At 47.3% G+C, this 23,241-nt stretch overlaps 1 protein-coding gene across 1 annotated transcript in view; it reads left to right on the plus strand.

Annotated features, from left to right (window-relative positions):
* Nucleotides 1-23,241, plus strand: part of KSR2 (kinase suppressor of ras 2) — a 399,224-nt gene that overhangs the window by 196,547 nt on the left and 179,436 nt on the right. The gene's annotated exons all lie outside the window — the stretch shown is intronic.

Raw genomic sequence — 23,241 nt, forward strand, 5'->3', positions numbered from 1 at the left:
CTTCTGTGGACCTTTCCTGTTCTGAGGCAGCTGAAATGGGAGATTGAATTTCCTCTTTGGATCCCTGCCCTCCTCTTCCTGAATGTTATATTTTATTTGCAAGGGGGGGCGGGGCTAGGATGGGGTCGTCAGGCTCCCAGACCTGCCTGTGATAATCCTCGAGTGTTGATGTGTTGGCTGGTGGGCTGACTTTGGGCTTTCGTTAACGTTAATTACGGCCACGCTTCATTTCAAAGGAGCCCAGATTCTTACTGTTCTAGGCGGAGAGAAACTTAGGCCATGCCCCTTAATGAAAAAGTTGTGCCTCTCTTGCCACCGTGAAATTGTGAGCGTGAGCTTGAATTTAGATGAGAATTTATGTATCCAGGGGCAACGCAGAGAGGCAAGAATTCCCCAAATACCTGCTCAAGACCAGGTGAGTTTAAGTCCTGGGCACTGGGCAAAAATAGAAGAGTGCCGGGTGGAGTTTCTAGATTCCCAGGATGAAAGCCAGAAGCCAGGGTGATTGTGAATGCCTGCCACATAGCTCAGTTTCTCTGCCTCAACACTGTTGGCATTTGGTGCTACATAATTCTTGTGTGGTGGGTGTTTAAGTTTCCCCAGCATCTACTCACTGGATGACAGTAGCGTGCCCCTCCCCAAGTTGTGACAACCACAGAGGTCGCCTGACACTGCCCACTGTCCCCTGGAGGTCAAAGCCATCCCTGGGTGAGAAGCACTGGTAAAGTGGGGCCCATCAGATGTCTGTGTGAATCTGGAGGCAGCTGCTGTTGGGCACAGGGCTTAGAGGTCAGGTTGACTGGATTCAAATCCCTGGGGTGTGCTCGGCTAGCTGTGTGACCTTGGGCAGGTCACTACAACCTCTCGGAACAGATTCCTGCTTCAAAGGTAGAGTTGAAATGGGATGATTAAAAAAAAAAAGAAAGAAGAAAGAAAGAAAGAAAGAAAGAAAGAAAGAAAGAAAGAAAGAAATGGCATGATTTCTTTCTCTCCTGGCTGTTCTCTCCTCCCCCTTCCCTCACCCCCCTCCTTCTCCTCCTCCTCTTCCTCCTTTTCTTCTTCCTCCCTTGTCCCCAGACTCTGAGAATCCTTTTCCCTCTTAGCTGATCTCTAGGGGCAAATGGGCATGGGTGGCCCTCCTAAATTTTTCCCTGCTCCCTCTCTTGCCATTCTTCATGAGATTCAGCACAGGAGGTCACATGTTGGGGTGAAGAAAAAGTTGCATTTGATTACTTAAAGCTCCCTTCAAAGAATGGCGCAGGTCTTATAATTTGCAGCTGCATGAAAGAGTTCCACCTGGGGCTCTAAAAAGAATAATAGATCAGTGAGATTCGAACCTTAAATCCACTCATCCTCCTGGAACGGTGACAGGCATTTGAATGAATATTTAACGATCCGGGCTTTGATAATGAAGAGCTGCTGCCTCTCCTGGACCTGCCCCCAAATCAGGCAAGAAAATTCCTCTTCTTCATTCTGACCTCTTCGATGAATGCGAAAAGGATGAAGTAAAAGATTGGGGAATAATTTGCCCTCCCCAGCCCCCAAACATCACAAGTAATGCTGTGCCGAACTCATTTAATTCCGACTTAGAAGCAGTGGGTTGCTGGCATCTGGGGAGCTCAAGCACTTGAAATTGAGTCAGCCTCCGGGAGTAATTTGTGTTTTTGCCTCATTCCCTGGGGAGCAGCCCCATCTCACCTCACTCTGGAAGCCCTTTCTCTAGGACCTGCTCATCAGGCCTGATAGAACTTGGGAAGAGAGGGCAGAGGATGGAACTGTGGAGGCTGGACAGACTTTCCTCTTCTTGTCCTGTCCCCCCATTCCCATCTCTCACCTTCCCCTATTTTAAACTGTAAAGGTAATTAATCTGTGCTGGTCTAATAGATACAAATGATGCAAAAGTGCACAGCAGTCTATTTACTAATCAGTGAAAGTCTCCCCCGCCCCCCCAACTGTAGACCCTAAGCAACTGCTTCTAACCCTTTGCTGTGCATCTTTTTGGAGAGTGATAGCTAACATACCAAATTCTGTTAGGCAGGGTTCTCTAGGGAAACAGACCCATAGGGAGTGTGTGTGTGTGTGTGTGTGTGTGTAGATCTCTTTATCTCTACCTCTCTAGCTATATTTTCTCTAGCTCTGCTTGAGAGATTTTAGAGAGATTTTAAGGAATTGACTCATGCAGTTGTAGGGGCTGGCGAGTTGCAAAGCTGCAAGGCAAGCCAGCAGGTGGGCAGTCTTGGCCGGAGTTGATGTTGCAATTTTGAGTCTGGAGGTAGAAGTTTCTCCTGTGTGGCAGGTGCCGTGTTCAGCCCTTTAACAGGACTGTAGCACTTACGCTAGAGGGTAGAGACTCAACACATTGCCACGTTTTACAGGTGGAAGGAAGGAAGCCCAGGTGGGAGCTGGAGAGAGTGTTCCCCCTACAGGGCAGGGAGGAGCAGCTCCGTGTCCTGACTCCCACCAGTGGTGTTTCTGAGGGTCTCCACTGCTGAGCTGCTGTGGTCTCTGTGGCTCCTCCTCCCTCCCCAGTCCCAGTCTGAGACCCTGTCCCCAGACTTCATCCTTTTTTAGGAAGAGTTGCTATCACCTCCCAAGGCCTGTCCCCTGGAAAAGAGCTTGGGAGTGTCTTGTTAGTGAAGATGAGGCTTTTTTTTTTTTTTTTCCTCCTGGGAGGATAAAGAAAGCTTGTGAACCTTGGTCTTCTACCTCACCTGAAGAGAATGAGGATCGAGAGTCCTGGTCACTGCCAATGTGGGGATAAGACATGCATGAGCTCGCCAGCAGCCTTCTTCCGGGCCTGGGAGGGTTGGTGTGGGTGACTCACACCTGGGTCCTGGGGGCCTCATGCCCTGGCAAGCCTCACATGTATGCCTGCAGCCTGCATGGAAAGGGAGATGGCCGTGAGCTCAGCTCTGCCTCCTCCAAGCAGGGCAGGCCTTGGGAGGAGCAGAGAAAGGGGGTGGGCTAGTCAGACTCCCTCATCCCCATGCCACTGGGCCAACTCCTCCTGGGCACACAGCAGGCCTGTCTTGACTCCGTCTACCCTTCCCACTGGCATGTCCGTTGGCTGGCTGTGACTGCCTCCCAATCATGATTGTCGTCCTCCAAGCCATTCTCCGGAGAGCTCCAGCCACAGTGACGCCCAGTGAGCTCCCAGAACATGCAAACACTTCCTGCCTCAGGGCCTTTGCACATGCCTTCCTGGGACATTTCCCTGGAACACCGTCCCCATCTCCACCTCTATTATTTTCATGGCTGACTCCTTCTAATCCTCCTTCCTATCTCAGCTTCAGCTGCTCAGAGAGGGTTTCCTGACCACCTTGTCATCCTCAATCTCAGCACCCTGTGTGTTTTCTTCGTAGCACATGGGACACTTCAAAATGATTTTTTGTATTTGATTGTGAGCCTGTAGACCAACCCATGTCACTGCTTTTGTAGTACATAGAAGCAACAATAGTAGGTAAGCAGGTTAATTACAAACAGAATTATACAAACCCTAAAGTTGTGATAAGAGATAGGAAGGAAAATAAAGGGCCCAATGAGGAATAAGGCCAGGAGGATCTGGCTTAGGCTGGACAGTTGAAGAAAGTGTCTCTGACTGGGTGACATTTAAGACCAGCTCTCAAGGACACGTAGATATTGGCCAAGTGCAGAGTGGAACGAGACTGCCCTACCCAGAGGGGATAACGTGTGCAAAGGTCCTGAGGCAGGAGCAATATTAGTGTGTTCACAGGAGGAAGGTTGGTGTGGATGAGCATGGTGAATGAGGAGAGGAGACTGTGCTAGGGAGGTAGGCAGGGGACAGAGCTGCATCTGCCGAAAAACTACCAGCTAATGGTACTTCCCATTTTTTTTTCTCATCCCTAGTATGTGTGAGGCCCTGAGCTAAAGGCTCCATATAGCTCCTTTAATTCTTCCAACCATGGGTATGATTATTCTCAGGGTTTAGATGAAGAAACCAAGTCCTCCAGAGGTGAAGGTAATGTGCCGAAAGCCCACCCTGCAACCTGCAGGGCAGATCAGATTTGAACCTGGGATTCCAAGCTTTTAAACTTGCTTCTGTCTACACTGGGTTCCCGTATCAGATTCCTCTGCCCCAGCGTCCAAGGGCACTTGGGGTGTGGGGAGGCACGAGCACCCCAGGCTCCCCGTAACCCACCCCAGCCCTCATACAGTCTTCATAATGTGCTTAAATGCTCCATTCTTTCCATTTCCCCAAATGCCTGGAAACATTCCCATTTCCTTGTTAAATAAAAGATGAGAGGCAGATAATGAAATCCAGATGCCCCCAAGGCCTTTGATGTCACCTGCCAATTTTTCTGTTGGTCATTTTTTTTTCTTTAAACAAAACAGAAGCGATGGTTTGATGGTTCGGAGCAAGAGGCCGTATTCAAATAGCATCATTACCTGTCGGGTCTCGCTATGTTTTATTCACTTGTTTCTCTCTTTAGATTCGGGGCTTGGATTCAATATTCTAACCTGTCTTGCAGTTGATTTTTCAAGCACCTCTCAGATGCCCAGGTTCCTATACAGATCCACCCCCTTGAGAGCTGGGGGCAAACCCACTCTGTGACCTTTTTTCTTTTCCCTAGGATAAGAACTGGGTATGAATCTAGTCTTTTACAAACAAGTATATTTAGAATCTGTCTCTCGTATAGGCCAGCGGTTCTCAATCTGGTTGATTTTACTCCCCAGGAGTCATGGGGCAATGCCTGCAGTCAATTTTGGTTGTCACAATTGGGAAGGGGAATGCTACTGGCATCTTACAGATAGAGACCAGAGATGCTGCTTGATAACCTACCATACACAGAATAGCCCCTCACAATGAAGAGTTATTTCTCCCCAAATATCAACAGTCCTGAGTCTGAAGAACTGTCATTTAGATTGTGATTCCTGTGGGAAGCTATCTCATCTATGGCCATGTCCCCAGCCTGGGTTCCTGCACTCAGTAGAAGCCCAATAAATGTTAGCTGAGTGAATGATCTATTTGGCTGCCCTCAGCCAGGAGTTTGGGGAGCACCATGTCTGCCTCTCTATCCTCATGTCCCATCCTTCCATGATCCTCTCCAGCAACCCTCAACCATGTGTATTTCCTTTACTTGGTCCTTTCTCCATGTTCTTTATTGTCTTTTCCCCCTGGCAAACTCCCGTGTATTCTTTAACACTCAAGTCAGGTGTCACCTCCTCCAGGAAGCCCTCCTTGACTCCCTCTCCCCAGGGTGTGCCAGTGTCCCTCCTCCTCTGAACCCTATCACACTTTCCACCCACCCATTGTGGATAGGCACACAACTCCCTGCCTCACAAGTGGCCCATCTGTACTGTAACCTGCCCCCTCCTGACCTAGCCTTCTATTCCTGCTGACTGCCATCCCCTGACATTCCCTCAGAGTTCTCTCTCAGGGAAGAAAAAAAAATCACTTAGAGGTTAAGAACTGACATTCTAGGAGTTGGAGGCTGTATTAGTCTCCCAGGACTGCTGTAACAAATGACAACAAAATGCATGGTTTAAATAACAGAAATGTATTTTCTCACAGTTCGGGAGGCCAGAAGTCTGAAATCAAGATGGTGTCATGGTTACTTCCTTCTGGAGGCTCTGAGTGAGAATCTGTCACATGCTTCTCCCCTAGCTTCTGGTGGTTGCCAGCAATCCTTGACATTCCTAGGCTTGTGAACACCTCACTCAAATCTTTGCCTCCACCTTCCCCTGGCTGTCCCCTCTGTGTGTCTCAGATCTTCCTCTTCTTCCTCTTTTAAGATGCTGGTCAGTCATTGGATTTGGGGCCCACCCTAAATCCAGAATGACCTCATTTTGAGATCCTTAACTTAATCAGATCTGCAGAAACCTTATTTCCCAATAAGGTCCCCTTCACAGGTACTGGGAGCTGGCACCTAGATGTATCTTGTTGAGGGACACAGTTCAACTCACTACAGATGCTTGAGGTCAAGTCAACTTGCTACCAATTAGCCTGATGACCTTAGAAGAGATACTTGACCTGTTGGAGTCCCCACTGGGTCACTGAAGTTGATAAAACATAAAGAGCATGTAGCCATTGGGTCAGGATCATTGGGTGAGGTTCCTTGAGAAGCAGCCTCTCAGCTCAAAAATAGTGAACAGGGCATTTTTTAGGAAGTGCTCTTGGTACCAACATGTGGGGAAGAAAAGATCAGAGGCAAGATGGGCAGGGGAGTGAGAATAATGCCCTCTCCCCACAGAAGTCCACATCCCAGAACTTGCAGATACGCTACTGTACGTGGTAAAAGGATTTTTGCAGATGTGGTTAAGAATCTTGTAATGGAGATTATAAGAATATGGGTCCTTGTAAGAAGGAGGCAGGGAGATGAGAATCAGAAGTGTGACAACAAAAGCAGATGCTGGAATCTGAAGGTGGAGGGAGGGGGTCATAAGCCAAGGAATGCAGGCGGCTCCAGAGGCCAGAAAAGGTAACTTGGCTTTTCCCCCAGAGCCCCTGCTGACACCTCGATTTAGTTCTGCAAAACCTATCGACCTTCCGACTTTGGGGACTGTACAGTAGCACAGCTGTGTTGTGTAAAGCCTATCAGGTTGTGGTCATTGTTACAGCAACAGTGGGAGACTCACGCAATTGAGGAGCAAGGAGGTGGTGGACAGGAGAGGACAGGAGTCTCTGTGGAGACCTTAGTGGCCCTACAGGGTGGTCGATGCTGCTGTGACCTTGTTGCATATGGAGCAATCCATCTTCAGGTGCAGCTCCACCCCTGACGGAAGTTCTAGTTTCAACACAACTGCTCATTCGCTGAGCAAGCCCCTTTATCACTAGAGAGGAAGGGAGGTTCCAGCCTCTACCTCCCTGTTCTCAAGAGGATCCCACAAAATAAGGCGCAGAGAGCCTGGCACTGGAATCAGTGGGAGGATGGAGTCCTGATTTGAGTTTTCAGGTGTCACTCTCTGACTTAATATCCAACAGTAGATTCTCAGAGTGGGGGGGTTGATTGAACCCTAGATCTCTGTTTAAAGATTTTATTTATCTATTCATGAGAGGCACAGAGAGAGAGGCAGAGACACTGGCAGAGAGAGAAGCAGGCTCCCTGCGGGGAGCCTGATGCGGGACTCCATCCCAGGACCCTGGGATCATAACCTGACACCTAACCACTGACCCACCCAAGTATTCCCTAAGGGATTCTTTTGTTTGTATTTTGTTTATTTGTTTGTTTTGTTTTTTTTTTTTGTTTTGCCAAAATGTAGTACCACCAGAAGCTCTCAAAATTGGTTTGTGACCAAGTTAGCTTTGAAAATTCTGGGTGCTGTCTCCTTATATAGCTTGAGCCCTGGCTGTCCAAGATTACAACTAACTCTCCTATATTTTGTTTTGTCTTTTAAAGCTTTATTGAAATAAAATCTTTATGCCATACAGTTTGCCTGTTTAAAGTGTACAATTCAGTGGTTTTTAGTATCATCATAGAGTCATTAGACCATTATCGCCATCCAATTTTAGGACATTTTTGTCATCCTGGAAAGAAACCCTGTGCCCATGAGAAATCACTCCTTCCTGTGCCTGCAAACTCACTGTGGACCACCACTAATCTCCTTTCTGTGTTTCTAGATTTGCCTATTCTGGTCATTTCATGTAAATTGAATCATATACTCTGTGACCCTTCATGTCTGGCGTCTTTCGGTTCTTTCCTTTTTCATGGCTGAATAATATTCGCTTCTGTGGATAGAACACATTTTGCTTATCCATTCATCAGTTGATGGACATTTGGCCGTTTCTACCTTTTGGATGCTGTGAATAATGCTGCTATGAACATCGATGCTCAAGATTTTGTATGGACATGTTTTCCTATGCATTTTAACCCTCTTATTGTTTAAAATGTCTATTTTATTTCTATAGCCATTATGTTGACCAGGCTACTTTTAAAAAGCATAATCATGTGTTAATTTGCATACCATGAAACACACTTATTTTAAGTACAACTCAATGCATTTTAGTAAATTTACAAGATATGCAACCTTCACCATACCCTAGTTTTAGAACATGTCCATCACCCCTCAAAAGACCTTTTGGGCCTGTTTGCCATTAACCCTTGTTTCTGTCCCAGCTGCACATAACTGCTGATCTGTTTTCTGTCCCTACCTATGCCACTAGAACACTTTTAAATTGGTTTTCCAAGCAGAATGACTAATACCGAAAAAGAAGAGGCTGCCCTTTCTAAATGTCTGTGCCTTATGGGCATGTGGATAGGTGATGTCACCTCTTTGAGTCTCACCTCTTTTTTTAAATTTTTATTTATTCATGATAGTCACAGAGAGAGAGGGGGCGGGTGCAGAGACACAGGCTGAGGGAGAAGCAGGCTCCATGCACCGGGAGCCCGATGTGGGATTCGATCCTGGGTCTCCAGGATCACGCCCTGGGCCAAAGGCAGGCGCTAAACCACTGCGCCACCCAGGGATCCCGAGTCTCACCTCTTTATCTAGGGGCTTGATCACTGTAGATGGTTTTACAGGACTGGAAGTTGTCATCGGCAAATAGACTTGAAACACTCAACTTAATGTTCAGCACATGGTAGGCACTCAGTGAGATGAAGACACTAGGGTCATGTCTCACTTTGTCCTACCAGCTCTATGAGGCAAGCGTCATCACCCCATTTTACAGATGAACACACTGAGGCTCAGAGAAGTGGGCGGAGGTGCTGGGAATGAATTCCAGATAGGTAGATTCCTGAGCCTGGGCCCTCCTACCTCGCCAGCAGGCTAGATTTCCCAGCAAGAAGTCCCACAGAGGGGGGCAACCCCTGGCCCCAAGCCTGCCTGGTGGGTTCTAAGTGCTTTGTTATGGCCCAATCTGTCAGGAACCAATTACAGCTGAGAGCACTTAGCTGCAAATGTGGTTTCTGAGTATTGATGGTAATGAAGCAGTTGGAAACTGTCACCCAGCAGCAAAAGGCACATGCAGCTGTTTGCCATAAGTCAAGGCCATGCTTGAGGCTGCGGCTTAGGATCCTAAGTTATCAGGATAAAGACTGGGTTAGGGACCTCTGCTTGGTATCTCCAGGGGCCCCATCAGAGCACCTGCCACTGTGCATAGAGGAGCTAGGAAAGGGTGTCCATGAACCACAGTGTCCTGTGTCCCATGTCCCTGAGTCTTGATACATAAGTGAGCCTTTCATATACCTGGAAGAACATTGAAGCAAATGGACAAAGCTGACATTTTTCAGTGCAGGGGAGAAATGACACATGTGTCTCCCCCTCGGGGAATGTCCTTTGTCTGACTTGTCTCTGCGCCCTACCACTGGCCTTAGCTTCCTCAGGAAGCCTTCCAGACTTCCTTCACTAGGCTTCATGGCTCTGATCTGCTCTCAGAGCACCCAGGACTGCCCTTCTGTAGCACTTTCCATAGTTGGAATTAAACATCCGTAAATGAACTCTAAGCTGCCTGGGGACAGAGCCTGAGTGCTCCAGTTCACAGTCATATTACCAGTGTCTAGCCCAGGGCTGGGCATAGAGAAGGCCCTTAATAAGGAACAGTTATGGGACACATCACTAAATGACACTTGAGCCCTTCTGACTGTGCCCTCCTCTCTAATCTTAGACTAAATTTGTAGACTTAGCTTCTAATTAAAAATCATTCCAGCTTAAGATTCTTTACCATTGTATCTTGAGCTGGGTGTAATGCAGAGATCAGCAAACTTTTTTCTGTAAAGAGCCAGACAGTACTTTAGGCTTTGCAAGTTCCTGTTGCAACTATGTCCATGCTTACCATACAAGAGAAGTCCTAGACAATATGTCAGTGAGTGGATGTGCTGTGTACCAATAGAACTTTATTTATAAAAACAAGTGGTGGGCCACATCTGGTGGGAGGGCATAGTTTGCTGACCTCAGATGTAGAGAACTGTAGGTGAAAAATGGGAAGATCTGGCATTATAAAGCCTGAGAGAGGAAGGTGATCGCCTCTCTGCTCCTCTATTGACCCCCTGTCCTTTTGTGGGTCAGCCTCCTCGACTCTGTGCACACAGCAGGAGGTGGGCACCCAGTGTGGCAGCCTCACCCCCAAGCTCATGCGTCCTCACAGTGCAATGTCTGCAGCTAACCAACCAGATACACTGGGTCCCAGCTCCAAAAATCCCAAGAGAGAGAATCTGATTGGCTCATCCTAGGTCAGGAGTCCACCCTCATCGAATCACTTGTGGCTGCGGGGGAAGGAGAGGTGGATCCATGTCATGCAAACTCAGCTGCTGGTGGTGGGAGTCTTCAGACCAGGTTAGTGTGGGCTGTGGGCATCTGAAAGATGTCTGCTGAAAGAAGGAGGTGGGGTCTCCTTTCTGGTGAATTTCAGGATTAGAGAGAGCATCAGCGGTGAATGGGTTGAGTAGTATCTCCCCACAACGGTGTCCATCTGGACCACATTTGGAATAAGAGTCTTTGCAGATGTAATCAAGTGAAGACGAGGTCATTCTGGATTAGGGGGAGCCCTAAGTCTGCTGACTGGTGCCCTTAGAAAACGAGGTGAGAGACACTGAGACACAGAGACACACAGAGAAGAAGGCCACGTGAAGATGGAGAGAGAAACAAATGGGAGTGAGCAGCTACAAGCCGAGAAACCCCAAGGCTCACCAGGAGCCACTGGAGGATGATCGAGGCAGGGAGGGATCTTTTGGAAGGAGTGTGGCTCTATCAACACCTTGATTTTCAATGTCCAGCTTCCAGAGATGTGAGAAAATAAATTCTGTGATTTTAAGACACCCACTTTGGGGGGAGAGTTGGTTACAGCAGCTGAGAAAACTAATGCAGGTGGTGGGGGTGTCTGTCTTGCTCGGAACCGCTGATGGCCAATGTGGCCAATATACGGGAGCTGTCCATGGTTGCTCATGAAGTCTTCACAATGGTCCCGTGAGAGAGACACCACTGTCATTCCCATCCTACAGATGAGGAAATTGAGGTCTATGAGGACTATTTTGTTTAACTGAGTACAGAATGGGCCAGGGATTTGGACCCAGGAGTATGATTCGGGATCTCATGCTTTTTGACATTCTTGCTTCGTGGGTCTCCAGGGGCCCAATCCAGTGCTATTTGGGGATTCCCTCTCTCCCCAGTGGTCTGGGCTACGTTGCTGGGTTATTGAAGAGATGCTGAAGTCAGATCCCAGATCAGTGGCCAGTTGGATTCCTTTGGCTATACCCGTGACCTATTTCCCTTTCCATGCTGGAAACGTGCTTTTCTACTTGTCCACTTGGCAGGAGGTGGCTGTGGGTGGGGTCTGGTGTTAGTTGTTTTCATGACTTGAAGACAATTGATGCCAAAGATCTTTCCAGGTGCACATGCAGCCCAGGAACCATTCACCGCAAAGGTATGAGTATAAATTTCCTCCATCCATGAATATGAAATGTCCTCCTCAAAATCCAGATAATACCATTGATTATAAGTTCTTCTGTTGCAACCCCATAAGAAGCAGTGGTCAGACTGAATCGTGCCCCAAAACAAGACTCAGCTTTTACCCAGAAATTGCCCAAACTCTTCTGTTTATGTGAATTACCTCTCGATTGTAGCAATGTGCTGTTTTGTCCTTTTTTCCCATGGTTTCCATGCAAAGTAAAGAGACTCGCTGATTTCAGCCTATTTACACCGCATGGAGTGGAGGTAATTTCAGCACTGGCGATCTAGACCACCCGTGTGGTTGGGAGGACATACACTCTGGCAGAGTAGAGTTGGGAGAGCCGGATGGATCTTGATGGGGTTTGTTTGCATTCATTTCCTTCGGCCTCTAATCCTGCTCTCTGGGAAGATTGCTGGGTAGCTGTGTGCATTTGATAAATTCAGCCTGGCCTGGGACTCACAAGTGGTTTTTCAGCGGGAGGTGGAATTACCTTTTAAGAACTTCAAGGTGCCATTTTTTTGCTGTTTTTGTTGTGGCCAGGGGTTTAGGGTCACGAGGTGTAGGCAAGTTCCCTCCCCTTCTGCATGTAGACATGATGCAAAACAGCAAAATGGTCTTGGTGGTATTTGTCAGGGGGACCCCAGCAGCTAGCACCAGGGCCAAGGTGAGACACATGAAGATCAAGGGGAACAATGTTCAGGGTGTTCACTGCGGGGTTGAGCATGTGCCTGAGGGAAGAGGCCCCTTAATTCTGCTGTGCTATGGCACCCACTCCCCTCCCTTGGGGCCTGGCCCCGCCCAGCATCCTGCTGGCCCTCCCTAAGGGTCTGTTGAATGGACAAATTAAACCCGGCTCTCTAAATGAGGAAACGAGAATCAAAGAGGTGAAATAACTTGCTGAGGATTTGGCACCTGGCAGATTCTGAGTTTGGGATTTGACCCAGGCCTGAGTCCAGAGCCATCTGTCTCTCTCTCCCTGACTTCAACTCTATCCTGGCTTTCTTCTGTTCCCCTTCATTTCTGGGTTGGCTTTTCCTAGGGGGTGGATGAGTGTGAGTCTGGAGAGGATGAGAAGGAAACAAGTCTGTTGTTGGAAAATGGTCCTTCCTCACTGTTTCTGCCTGAGTCCCCCAGAGAGCTGGCCGGCTTCCCCTCCAGTTGAGTGTCCAGCCATGAACAGAGAAAAATGGCCCCAAACGTGTGCTAATGGAGCTCTGGAAGTTCTCATTTCGAGCTGAACATCCCATTAGCCAGAAAGGAGCTTTTAACAGGGCCACAGTGTGCTGGCCACTCACTTCACTGAATTTTTATCTTTCTGCAAGTGGCTGGAGCCTTTGACTTGTACTCTGGGAATATTCCAGTTCAGTGGGGGCAGGGCTAAAAATGGTCCTTAATGAGGAAATTAGTTCTGCTAACTCTGGGGGAATCTGGAAGACAAGGAGTCCTGGGTTGACAGCATCCATAGGCTCTGGAAGTTGTTTTTTTTTTTTAAAACTTTGATGTGGTTTTGGGAAAACAAGTTGGGCTAAATTGCCTGCTCACCCCAGAGACCTTTTTTTGGTTTGTGTTTCCCTTTATAGCTTGATGGGTTTATTTGATACCTGGCTATAGCTTCTGTTTTTGAGATACTCTAAATTGCTCTTCCCTTCACTCATTCAAATATTTGGGGGTCAATTATGTATCGAGCACTGTATGCATAGTTCCTGAGACAGGAGTGAAAGAGATAGATGTGACCCTCACCCTTGCAGACAAATTCTGATGAGAGAGGTTACTGAGTCCCATACCTTTGCTGTATTAAGTGGAGGGAGCTACTTGATGTTGGGAGGGGTCTCTAATGGGGAAGGGAGTCAAACAGGGAATGTTTGGCCAATGACATCAGAAAAGGCTTCCTGCGGAGAATGATAATTGTGCTGCTATCTGAAGGTGAAGAAGTTAACCAGGAGCTGACAGCGGCAATAGCATGTGCAAAGGCCCTGGGGTGTCCAAGAAGCATGTTGCATTTGAGTAAGTGAAGAAGGGCAGGGTGGCAGGGGAGAGAGCAAGTGTGAGGGGCCAGATCCCATGGAGACTTTGGAGGCTGTGTTACCTTCCTGCACTGCTGTACCAAATTACCCCAAACCAGGTGGCTTCAAACAGTAGAAATTCATTCTCCATAGAGCAGAAGTCTGAACAAAGTATCATCAAGGCCCTGCTCCCTCCAAAGGCTCTTGGGGCGCATCATTCCTTGTCTCTCCCAGCTTTGGGTGGCTCCACATGTCACCAGCTTGTGGCTGCATCACCCCAGTCTCTCTTCCCTGTTACACAGCCTTCCCTTCTGTGTCTTCTCTTCTTTTTCAAAGTTCCCTCTGCTTTTCTCTTATAAGGACACTTGTCATTAGATTTAGGGCCCAGCTGGATAACCAGGATAATTTCACCTAAAGATCCTTAACTTAACTCCATCTTCAAGGACCCTTTTTTTCCCAAACTGGGCAAGATTCACAGGTCCCTGCAGATATGTATTGGGGGGGGGGCGGTTGTGTGTGTACCACTCAACCCACTACAGAGGCAGTGGCGAGGAACTTGGTATTTATCTTGTGAGCCTTGGGAAATCACTGAGGGATTTTAAGCAGGCATGTGGCATGATCAAATTTAAACTTTTAAAGTTTTCTCTTCTTAGTTTGGAGAGAGGATTGGTGGGCATTCAGGTGCAGCGACCAGAGGTTTTTCTCCATCACCTGGTGAGAGGCGATGGTTGTGAGTCCTGGAAACGGTGGGGGGAGGGATGTTGAGAAGCAGATAGAAGTAACTGGAAGTTTGTCCTTATCAGCTTGAGTCACTTCTTTGGTGTGTCACCCTGCACGATAGCCCTGATGTTGAGGATCATACAAAGACCTGGAAAGAGGACGTTTTTGCTGTTTGAATGAGCCATTCTCCCTTATCTGAGAGATGCCGACATTTGCTCCTGCGTTGACGATTCCCTCATTATGTGGCTTTTTCATGAATAAATGTTTTCTTCAGAGCAGTTAATAGCATTCTCATCTAGTTAAGTGCACACGGTGGCAGGAAGCCAATTAAAGCACGGGCAGGCTTTATATATCTCCATATATCTCCATGGCATCCGTGGAGCATCATTATTTTTCAGTGGCTTATTATTTTTTTTTAAATAACAACCAGGACAGTCCTGTGCAGGAAAAAATAAATAAGAAAGGCAATTTGGTGCTTGTTGGTTGCACTTAATTTGCATTTCATGAAGGACCTCACTCTGCTCTGATGCTCAGGTCAGATCATGGCTGAGGAGGCAAAGTAGTAGGTAGACAGTGACAGTCATGGTCACATGGAATGCATAGGAGGTGGGCAGAGGGAGCAAGGCAGATGGTCCAGCCTGTGGGCTCTGGGATGTGACATCTCATGGTCCACTCCTACCTCTGGCAGCCTGTAGCTGGCTGGCTTTGGGTGGGTCACTGAGCCACTCTGTACCCCACGTATAAAATGGGAGAAGAATACCTACTTTATTGGGCCCCTGGGACAAGGCATCAAGAAATACTCAGTAAAAGGGTAGTGATCATTATCCCTGACATTTTACACAGAAGCTCTAATAGTTATTTGTTGAATGCCTAGCGCATGCCATGTGATGCCTTAGGAGTTGGGCTGCAAGTGTAACATGGCATCTAACGGCCCTGTGCTCATGTAACTTGGTGAAGGGGCTAGACAGTAGGTGCATAAATCAATCGATGTGCATGATGTCAGGTGATGATAACTGCCGTTAGGGAAATAGCCAAGGTAAGGAGGCAGAGAACGTTGGAGAACAAACTGCTATTTTAGATGAGGTGGTTGGGGTGGCTTCTCTGATGAGAGCGCACTGGGGCACAGAGATGAATGAAATAATGGAGCAAGCTGTATGGATTTCTGTAGCAAGAGTATTTCGGGCTAAGGAAACGGTATGTGCCAAGGCCCTGAGGTAGCCAGTAAGCACTGTGACTCCAGTCAGGAGATGGGTAGGAGATCATTAAACAAGAGGTACCATAATGTCAGCTGGTGATAGGATAACCAAGGAGAAAAATAAGGTGAGCAAGGGGTTCAGAACATAACATGGGAGGCCATTGGAAACTTTGGGGTAAGTGGTAATGGAATGTCTCCCTGAGGATCTTGTTATCAGGGCTATGTACATTCTAGACTGCTAGCTTTGGGGAGCTACTCTGCATCATCCTTTTTGCTCTTTGGTGTTGAGGGTGATGGTGATCTCAGCTGGGGTGGGGAGCTGGCTGGAGGGACACTGCTCTTAGCTGTGGTGTCCCAAAGTCTTCCCAAAGTCTCCACCAGGCGCCACTCTGTGAATCCACTGAATCCTCCACACCGAATCAAGGTGTACATAACTGCTCCCAGCCTAGTTGTGGACAAAGCTAGGAAGGGTTGACAGATGCAATGGTTAAAACAAATGACACAGGAGGCCATTACTGTGGGAGCCTCTCAGGAGCTTGACTTGGGATTCAAGGAAGGGACAGAGGGAATGTATTAGTTTCCTCAGGCTTCCTGAGCAAGAACTGCAGACAGGGTGGGCTTAAACAAAAAAAATGGATAGTTGCACAGTTCTAGAGGCAAGAAGCCCCAAATCGAGGTGTCAGCCATTAAGGTTCCTTCTGAGGGCTGTGAGGAGACCTGTTCTATGCCTCTCACCTAGCTTCTTGTGGTTTGCTGGCCATCCTGGGTATTCCCCAGCCTGTGGGAGCATCACCCCAATCTTTGCCTCCTCTCCCCATATCTCCTCAAGTCATCCTCCCTCTGTGTGTCTGTATCCAAGTTTCCCTTTCTTCATAAAGGACAAAAGTCCCATAGGATTTTGGGATCTGCCCTACTCTGGTATGAGTGCATCTGAATTTAACTAATTTAATTAATTACATTTGCAATGACTTTCTTTCCAAATAAGGCCCTATTCTGAGGTATTGGGTTTAAAGACTTCAACCTCGGACCCTGGGTGGCTCAGCAGTTGAGCATCTGCCTTTGGATTGAGTCCCACATCAGGATCCCTACATAGAACCTGCTCATCCCTCTGCCTCTGCCCTCTCTGTGTCTCTCATGAATTAAAAAAAAAAAAAAGACTTCAACTTTATTTTTTTTTGGGGGGGGGACACAATCCAACCCCTAACAGGGGCACTTAAAAATCTTTTTATTGAAATCTCACATGTGTACACAAACATGCACACTAGTAAGTGTATAACGGCCTGAATTCTCATCAGATGACTGTACCTGGATAATCGGCATCCACATCAAGAATCCCCAGAAGCCTTCCAGAGGGGGGCTTCTATTTTTTACTGTGTACCTTTCTATACTGTTTTGATATTTGAAAACTATGGGGACTTACTTTTACAATAAAACCAAACTAAACTTAAAAATAAAGAGCTTTAGCCACTCAAGGAGAAAGAGCTGATATAGATTGCTCCAGTGCCGGGGAAGGAGAGCCAGCTTTGCTCTCATGCTGGATGCTTCTCAGTAGAGCTTCCCAACCACTTGTCCTGCAGAATGGTTTAAAGGTACATCCAAGTATCGATCATCTCGGGCCCCTGACTCCCTGGGACAGCTGGGGACAGCTCCTCATCTGTTTCCCCTGGTGTACGCCTTGTGTCAGGAGGCTAAAAAGGTCGAGGAATCCAGCTTGCCATGTACCATCTCAGGAAACCCTCCCTGCCACCCAGGGAAGCAGGAACTATACTGAGTTCCATTAGGCAGGTGTGAAGGCAGAGACTCTGTAAGGTGACTTCTGGGTACAATTTCTTAGGGGCTGTCTCAACATTACCTAGATGTGGCAAGGGGGAGGTCATGGATGTCTTGAATCACTCATTAGTTGATATACTAGTGAGTCTCCGGGAGGATTAGAGCAAGAAGGGTCTTTTTGGGGGAATGGCACTGTCTAACCCAAGGCAGTCCCTTTACAAGGGAGATTAGACAACCTCACTTAAATTGCGTAGCTGGTTGGCTGCAGTGGTGGGTTCTGTTTCCTATTCCAACTCCTGAGTCCAAATCCCAGATGACTTCATGATACTACCTCCAACAGCATTAAAGTATAGGTCCTCCCTTCTTTTTTAAAAAAATTTTTTTTTGTTTATTTATGAGAGATACATAGAGAGAAGCAGAGATATAGACATAGGGAGAAGCAGGCTCCCTTGGGGAGCCTGATGCAAGACTTGATCCCAGAACCCCAGGATCATGAAGATGTAGGTCCTCCCTTCTTACAGAAGAGAAATCCAGCGTGCAGAGAAGCAAATTCCAGGTTTGTCTGAGTCCAGATCCACATTTTTCTTGGCGTCCACCATGAAACTTAGCTGTAAGGATAGCTCAGGTTATTCTAGGACAATTACTGCCATGATCACTTCTGGAAGTCTGTACAAGTTGTGCATCTGGGAAATCCACTCTCATTTGGGGTTCACTGTCCACTGGTTTTCTTATGATGCAGATAATATTTTTTTTTAAATTTTTTTATTTATTTATGATAGTCACAGAGAGAGAGAGAGAGAGGCAGAGACACAGGCTCTGCACCGGGAGCCCGATGTGGGATTCGATCCCGGGTCTCCAGGATCGCGCCCTGGGCCAAAGGCAGGCGCCAAACCACTGCGCCACCCAGGGATCCCATGATGCAGATAATATGTTAATCATGGGTGCTGTGGGACCCCAAAGAAATCCAAGCTGGGGCCCGGCAACCTGCCCAGGGTGGCAGGTGGCAGGTGGCGCCGCACTGTCCTCCGCCGGCCTGGGTTTTACAGCTCCTTTATTAATGGTCATAAACCTGGCATTTGCTTCTGGTACTTGGGGAGCCCTGACCCTCTAATTAAATTGGATCTGAGCAGGTGGAGAGCACTCAGCTACAGAAGACACTTAACAGCTGGAGAGAAGGTGTAAGGGAACCAGACTCAGCTGGCTGTGCTGGCTGTCAGCGTTCACTTGCACAGGTTCAGCCTCTTTTTCCCAAGGGATGGCACCTTGTCCCTTCTGTGAGTCTTGTGGCCTCCATTTGGTCCTCTTAAACAAAAGCAATTCCCTCTCCAAGTGTCTCTCTCTCTCTTCCCCCCCACCTCAGGACCCTCCTCCCCCATTTCAGCTTTCCATGATCAGAAGATGGGTTATCCACTTGTCACCACATCTTTTTTATTGTGATAAAATGTATACAGTTTAACAGTTGTCATTATAACCATTGTAGGTGTACAGTTCAGAGGCATTAAGTACATTCACGTTATTCTGAAGCCCTCACTACCTTACTGTCTCCAGAACTGTTTCATCTTCTCAAATTGAAACTCTACAGCCATGAACACTAACTCCCCACTGTCTCTCCCTCCAACCCCCCTGCACCCACCATTCTACTTTCTGTCCCTACAATTTGGATTTACTCTAAGTACCTCATTGAAGTGACCTCCCACAAGATTTATCCTTTTGTGACTTTCTGATTTAACTTGACATAATAGCTTTAAGGTTCATCCACGTTATCTCAGGAACCAGTATTCCCTTCCTTTTGAAGGCTGAATAATATTCCACACTATGGATAGACCACATGTTGTGTTATCCACCCATTCGTGGGTGGATACTTAGGTTGCTTCTACCCTTTCACTGTTGTGAATAATGCTGCTGTGATCACTGGTGTATATAAGTATCTCTTTGAGATCTTGCTTTCAGTTCTTTGGGGTATATACCCAGAAGGGGAATTGCTGGATCGTATGGTAATTCTGTGTTTAATTTTTTTGAGAGATTGCTATAAGTGTTTTTTTTTGCAAAACAGCTGCAGTATTTTATACTTCCACTAGCAATGCACGAGGGCTCTGGTTTCTGCCTATCCTCCGTGCAGGTTTAGGTCCCTCCCTGCAGACAAAGTTCAAGGGCCAAGTGATGACCCTTCAGCCAGTGTAGCTTAAGGCATGTGGAATTGGGAATAGTAATTTATTTGAGAAGGAAGAGTGGAGTGGTTTGGCCCAAAGGCATAGGAGTCAGAAATAGTTTCATTGCAGCCTGAGTGTATTACTCATGGGGTAGATGACTTGAACACATGATGCTCCCCTCTAAGCCTCAGGTGTCACTTGTCAATGGGGATAGTAGTAGGACCTCTTTCCTGGAATAGGGAGGATTCCATGAGCTTGTACCTATAAAGCATCTAGCCTGGGGTTTCACAGAGATAAGCACTCTGGGAATATCACTGTGGGTGGAGGGTATTTATCCGCCCAGGATTTATCAATGTTAAATTTATCCGCCCTGGTGTTAGGTGTGGGGGGATCCACAGAGCCACATATTGTCTGTTGTGATTGTTGCTTTTCAAAACCCAGTCCTTGAGGAACTGGGGTCCATAGAAGTGTCCATTCATCTTCAGTGACCAGAGCAGAGATGGGATTGGGGGAGGAAGTCTAGTTTTTGAACATTGAGCTTCTTCCTTCAATTCAAGAGTGTTCTAGAAAGTCAGCTCCATTCTCTGGGCTTTCATAGAGCATGGATTGGGAGTAATTCGCTGCCCACAGGTGGTTCATTTCATATTGATTCTTAGTCTATAGTATCTCCTGTATTCTTCTTTGATTAACCAAACCCAGCAGGCACTGGGCATTTATATAACACTGTGTGTTCCTCTTTGTCATTATTTATTTGTTTTGTGTAACTTCTTGGTGGGGGGAGTGGATCTGTCTTGGCTCCTCAAATAGATTGTTAGCAGCTTGAAGGCAAGTGCCTTGATATGTTACTCCATGTCCCTGTACGTGTATTCTGCTCTATTGTTCAGTAAATATTTGTTCAGAGAGTGAATAGAAGACTAGATAGTGCCTCAGTTTCCTTATCTGTAAAATGGATTCAACAGAGATAGTACTTACCTCCCGGGAGTGGTTGGGAGAATCAATCAAGAGTACACATTAAATTTTTTTCAGGATGGTGCCTGGCAAATAGGAAGCCCTGAGTAAATGTTATTTTATAGGGATTATAGTGCTATTTGCAGTAGGATATGGGGCTCCAGGGACTGGTGATGTTTCACCAACAGGAATAACATGAAACACTTAGGAAGCATTAATTAAGTGCTGGGCTCATGCTCTTTACACACATCACCTCATTTAATCCTCAGCCTTGGAGATAGGCGCTATTTCTAACCCCATTGTAGAGACGAGGAAGTGGAGGCTTGGTGTACTTGGAATGACTCACCCAAGCACGCAGCTTTGTAAGTGGCAGAGTGGCATCTGCCTCCTGCATCTGGTGATCTGCTTGGTTTCCCCTTTCCTTTCCTACTGCTTCCTGTCCCCCTGCACTACATATCCCATTCACTCAACTCACACTTTCCCTTGCAGTCGGTCACACAAGCAGCAGGTGGCCTGTGTGAAGTTATTTCCTGCCTGCCCGGGACCAGTGGGTGTTTGCAGGGCTGTCTGATGTGGCTGGCCTCTGTTGGCAAAGCCAAACCGAAAGAGCCCCTGAGTGCAGGCTGAGAAATAATAAATGTTGTCTCTGCTCCTAGGATTACTTGGGCCTGAATGCGATTCGGCAGAAGCCACACGACCCTCGTGCACATGGCTCTCTCCTAGGGGAAAGGTCTTTTTGTGTGTCAGGGGCACCATCGAGCCCTCTGTGCTTGTTGGCTTAATCAGCAGAGTCAACTCGTACACCCCCTCTCACCTTTCTCCACATCCTCACAAACCCTTATTCTTTACCATTTAAAATTTTTTAAAAAAGATTTTATTTATTCATGAGAGAGAGAGAGAGAGAGGCAGAGAGACACAGGCAGAGGGAGAAGCAGGCTCCATGCAGGGAGCCCGATGTGGGACTCGATCCTGGTCTCCAGGATCCCGCACTGGACTGAAGGCAGGGCTGAACTGCTAAGCCACCCAGGCTGCCCTCTTTACCATTTTTTTAAAAAAGATTTTATTTATCTATTCACGAGACACACAGAGGCAGAGACACAGGCAAAGGGAGAAGCAGGCTCCCTGCAGGGAGCCTAATGCAGGACTCAATCCCAGGACCCCGGGATCATGCCCTGAGCCAAAGGCAGACGATCGACCACTGAGCCACCCAGGTGCCCCTGTTCTTTACCATCTTTTAAAAAATTATAGCCACCTTATAGTGGATGTGAAGGGACATCCCATTGTGGCTTTCATTTGCATTAATGATGTGGAACATCTTTTTGTGAGCTTGTTGGCCACTGTTTGCCTGTCTTCTTTGTGGAAATGTCTATTCATGTCTTTTGTACGTTTTTGTTTTCCACTGGTTGGTTGTTTGTTCCATACTCTCCTTTGACTCACATCCATCATCCCTCCTTCCCTTGAGCCCCAGTGGCCTGGTTGTTCCAGGGGCATCTGCAGAGAGGAGTGAGGATAGACACTGGGTGGAAGGCCACCTCTGTGGGCCCTGGGGCAAGCAGTGTCCACTCTCCGTGCCTCATTCCCCCATCTGTACAATGGGGACATGGTGCTCTGCCTCCCACATTGGGCTCTGAAGATCGGAGGTCACAAGGGGGACATGTTCATCCTGGCATCCAGCATGAGGAGACCCTCATCCTTTCTCCCACGGGGTGGCAAAATTTCTTAGTAGATTGATATTTACTCCTGCTTCTCGATTTCACTTGTGGCTCCTGGCCTGGCCATGACATGTACTCCCTTCCTAGATGCTTTTGAGTCCACCAGAGATCTGGGGTGAGCACTAGAGAGTGCAAGAGACAGCCATACAGCATAGGGATTCTGCAACACCTTGATGTGCTGGCTGTCTTTGCACCCAGCATGGCCTTGGGTGGGCAGCCGTCTGTCTCTGTCAGCCATCGAAACCTCTCTGATGCATAATTCATCTTTATGCCAGAGTCACAGGGAAGGCAGCAGCCCCAGAAGAGCAGGCGACTTTGCATATTCAGGAGGAAGAGGGGAGCCTCCTCTCCAGCTTCCCTGAGCCCTGTGGCTCAAGGTGAAGACCAATGACTCCATGGCCATGGCTAGAGTCTTTCTTTATGTTGGGAAGCCTTCAGGTTGTGTCATTTTCCAGTGACTCCAAGATGGCATTTGACATTGCCTCCCTGATCCACCAGTGGAGACACCAATTGCCCTTGATTCCAGGGCCTCCATGGAACAAAGTGTCTAAAAGTGCAGCAATTTTCTTTTTCTACTTTAAAAAGCCACTTGCACAGCTTCTTCCCTCCTGTCCCCTCGAAAATACAGCCCTGATTCTTTTGAAAGTCACCCCTGCAGCATTGCCAAACCATCTCAGGTCCTCCCTGAAGCCCTGTTTTCCAGAGAAGGTTTGCAGATTTTCCTCCAAATCAGAATCTGTTTGCCTGTGGTTGGAAAACACTGTGTGGCATTTAGAGATGCCGTTACCTTGGAGATAGAAACATCTGCCTGCAGATCTGGGAACCTGCATGACCACAGACCAGCTTTTGAGCCTGGTGGGATCTGGAAAGCAGATCTCTAGATGCTGAGCAGAATCCATTGCCCTGTTTTTCTTTTTCTAAGCCAGCAAAGTGCCACAGAACGAGACCCCTTTGATGTGATAATGTGAGTATGAGAACTGAATTTTTTTTTTTTTTGAGATCACTGCCATTTAATTAACCTGTGTGCTGGCAGCAATTAGTTCAAGATGTTTAAATAAGTAACACACGGCCAAATTCCCTTTAAACATGCTTGTGTCAGGGACTTAAGATAATAGTTGAATTGTTCATTTTCCAGGTCAATAGAGGGAAATGAACAAAAGTGCCATGACTCTGCCTTCTTGGAGTTGATAGTCTAGACCAGATGTCAAAAACTATGGCCCATGGGCCAACTGTGGCCCCCTGTCTGTTTTTGTAAATAAAGTTTTATTGGAACACAACTTTCCTTCTTACCTTCCTTCCCTCCCTCTTTCCTCCTCTCCTCCATTCATTCTTTTTTTCCATCTTCTCTAGCTGCTTCTTTTTCCTTCTTTGAAAGCTATACACAATTATACTCATG

Source organism: Nyctereutes procyonoides, unplaced genomic scaffold (assembly GCF_905146905.1).
Source record: "Nyctereutes procyonoides isolate TBG_1078 unplaced genomic scaffold, NYPRO_anot_genome, whole genome shotgun sequence".
NCBI lineage: Eukaryota > Metazoa > Chordata > Mammalia > Carnivora > Canidae > Nyctereutes > Nyctereutes procyonoides.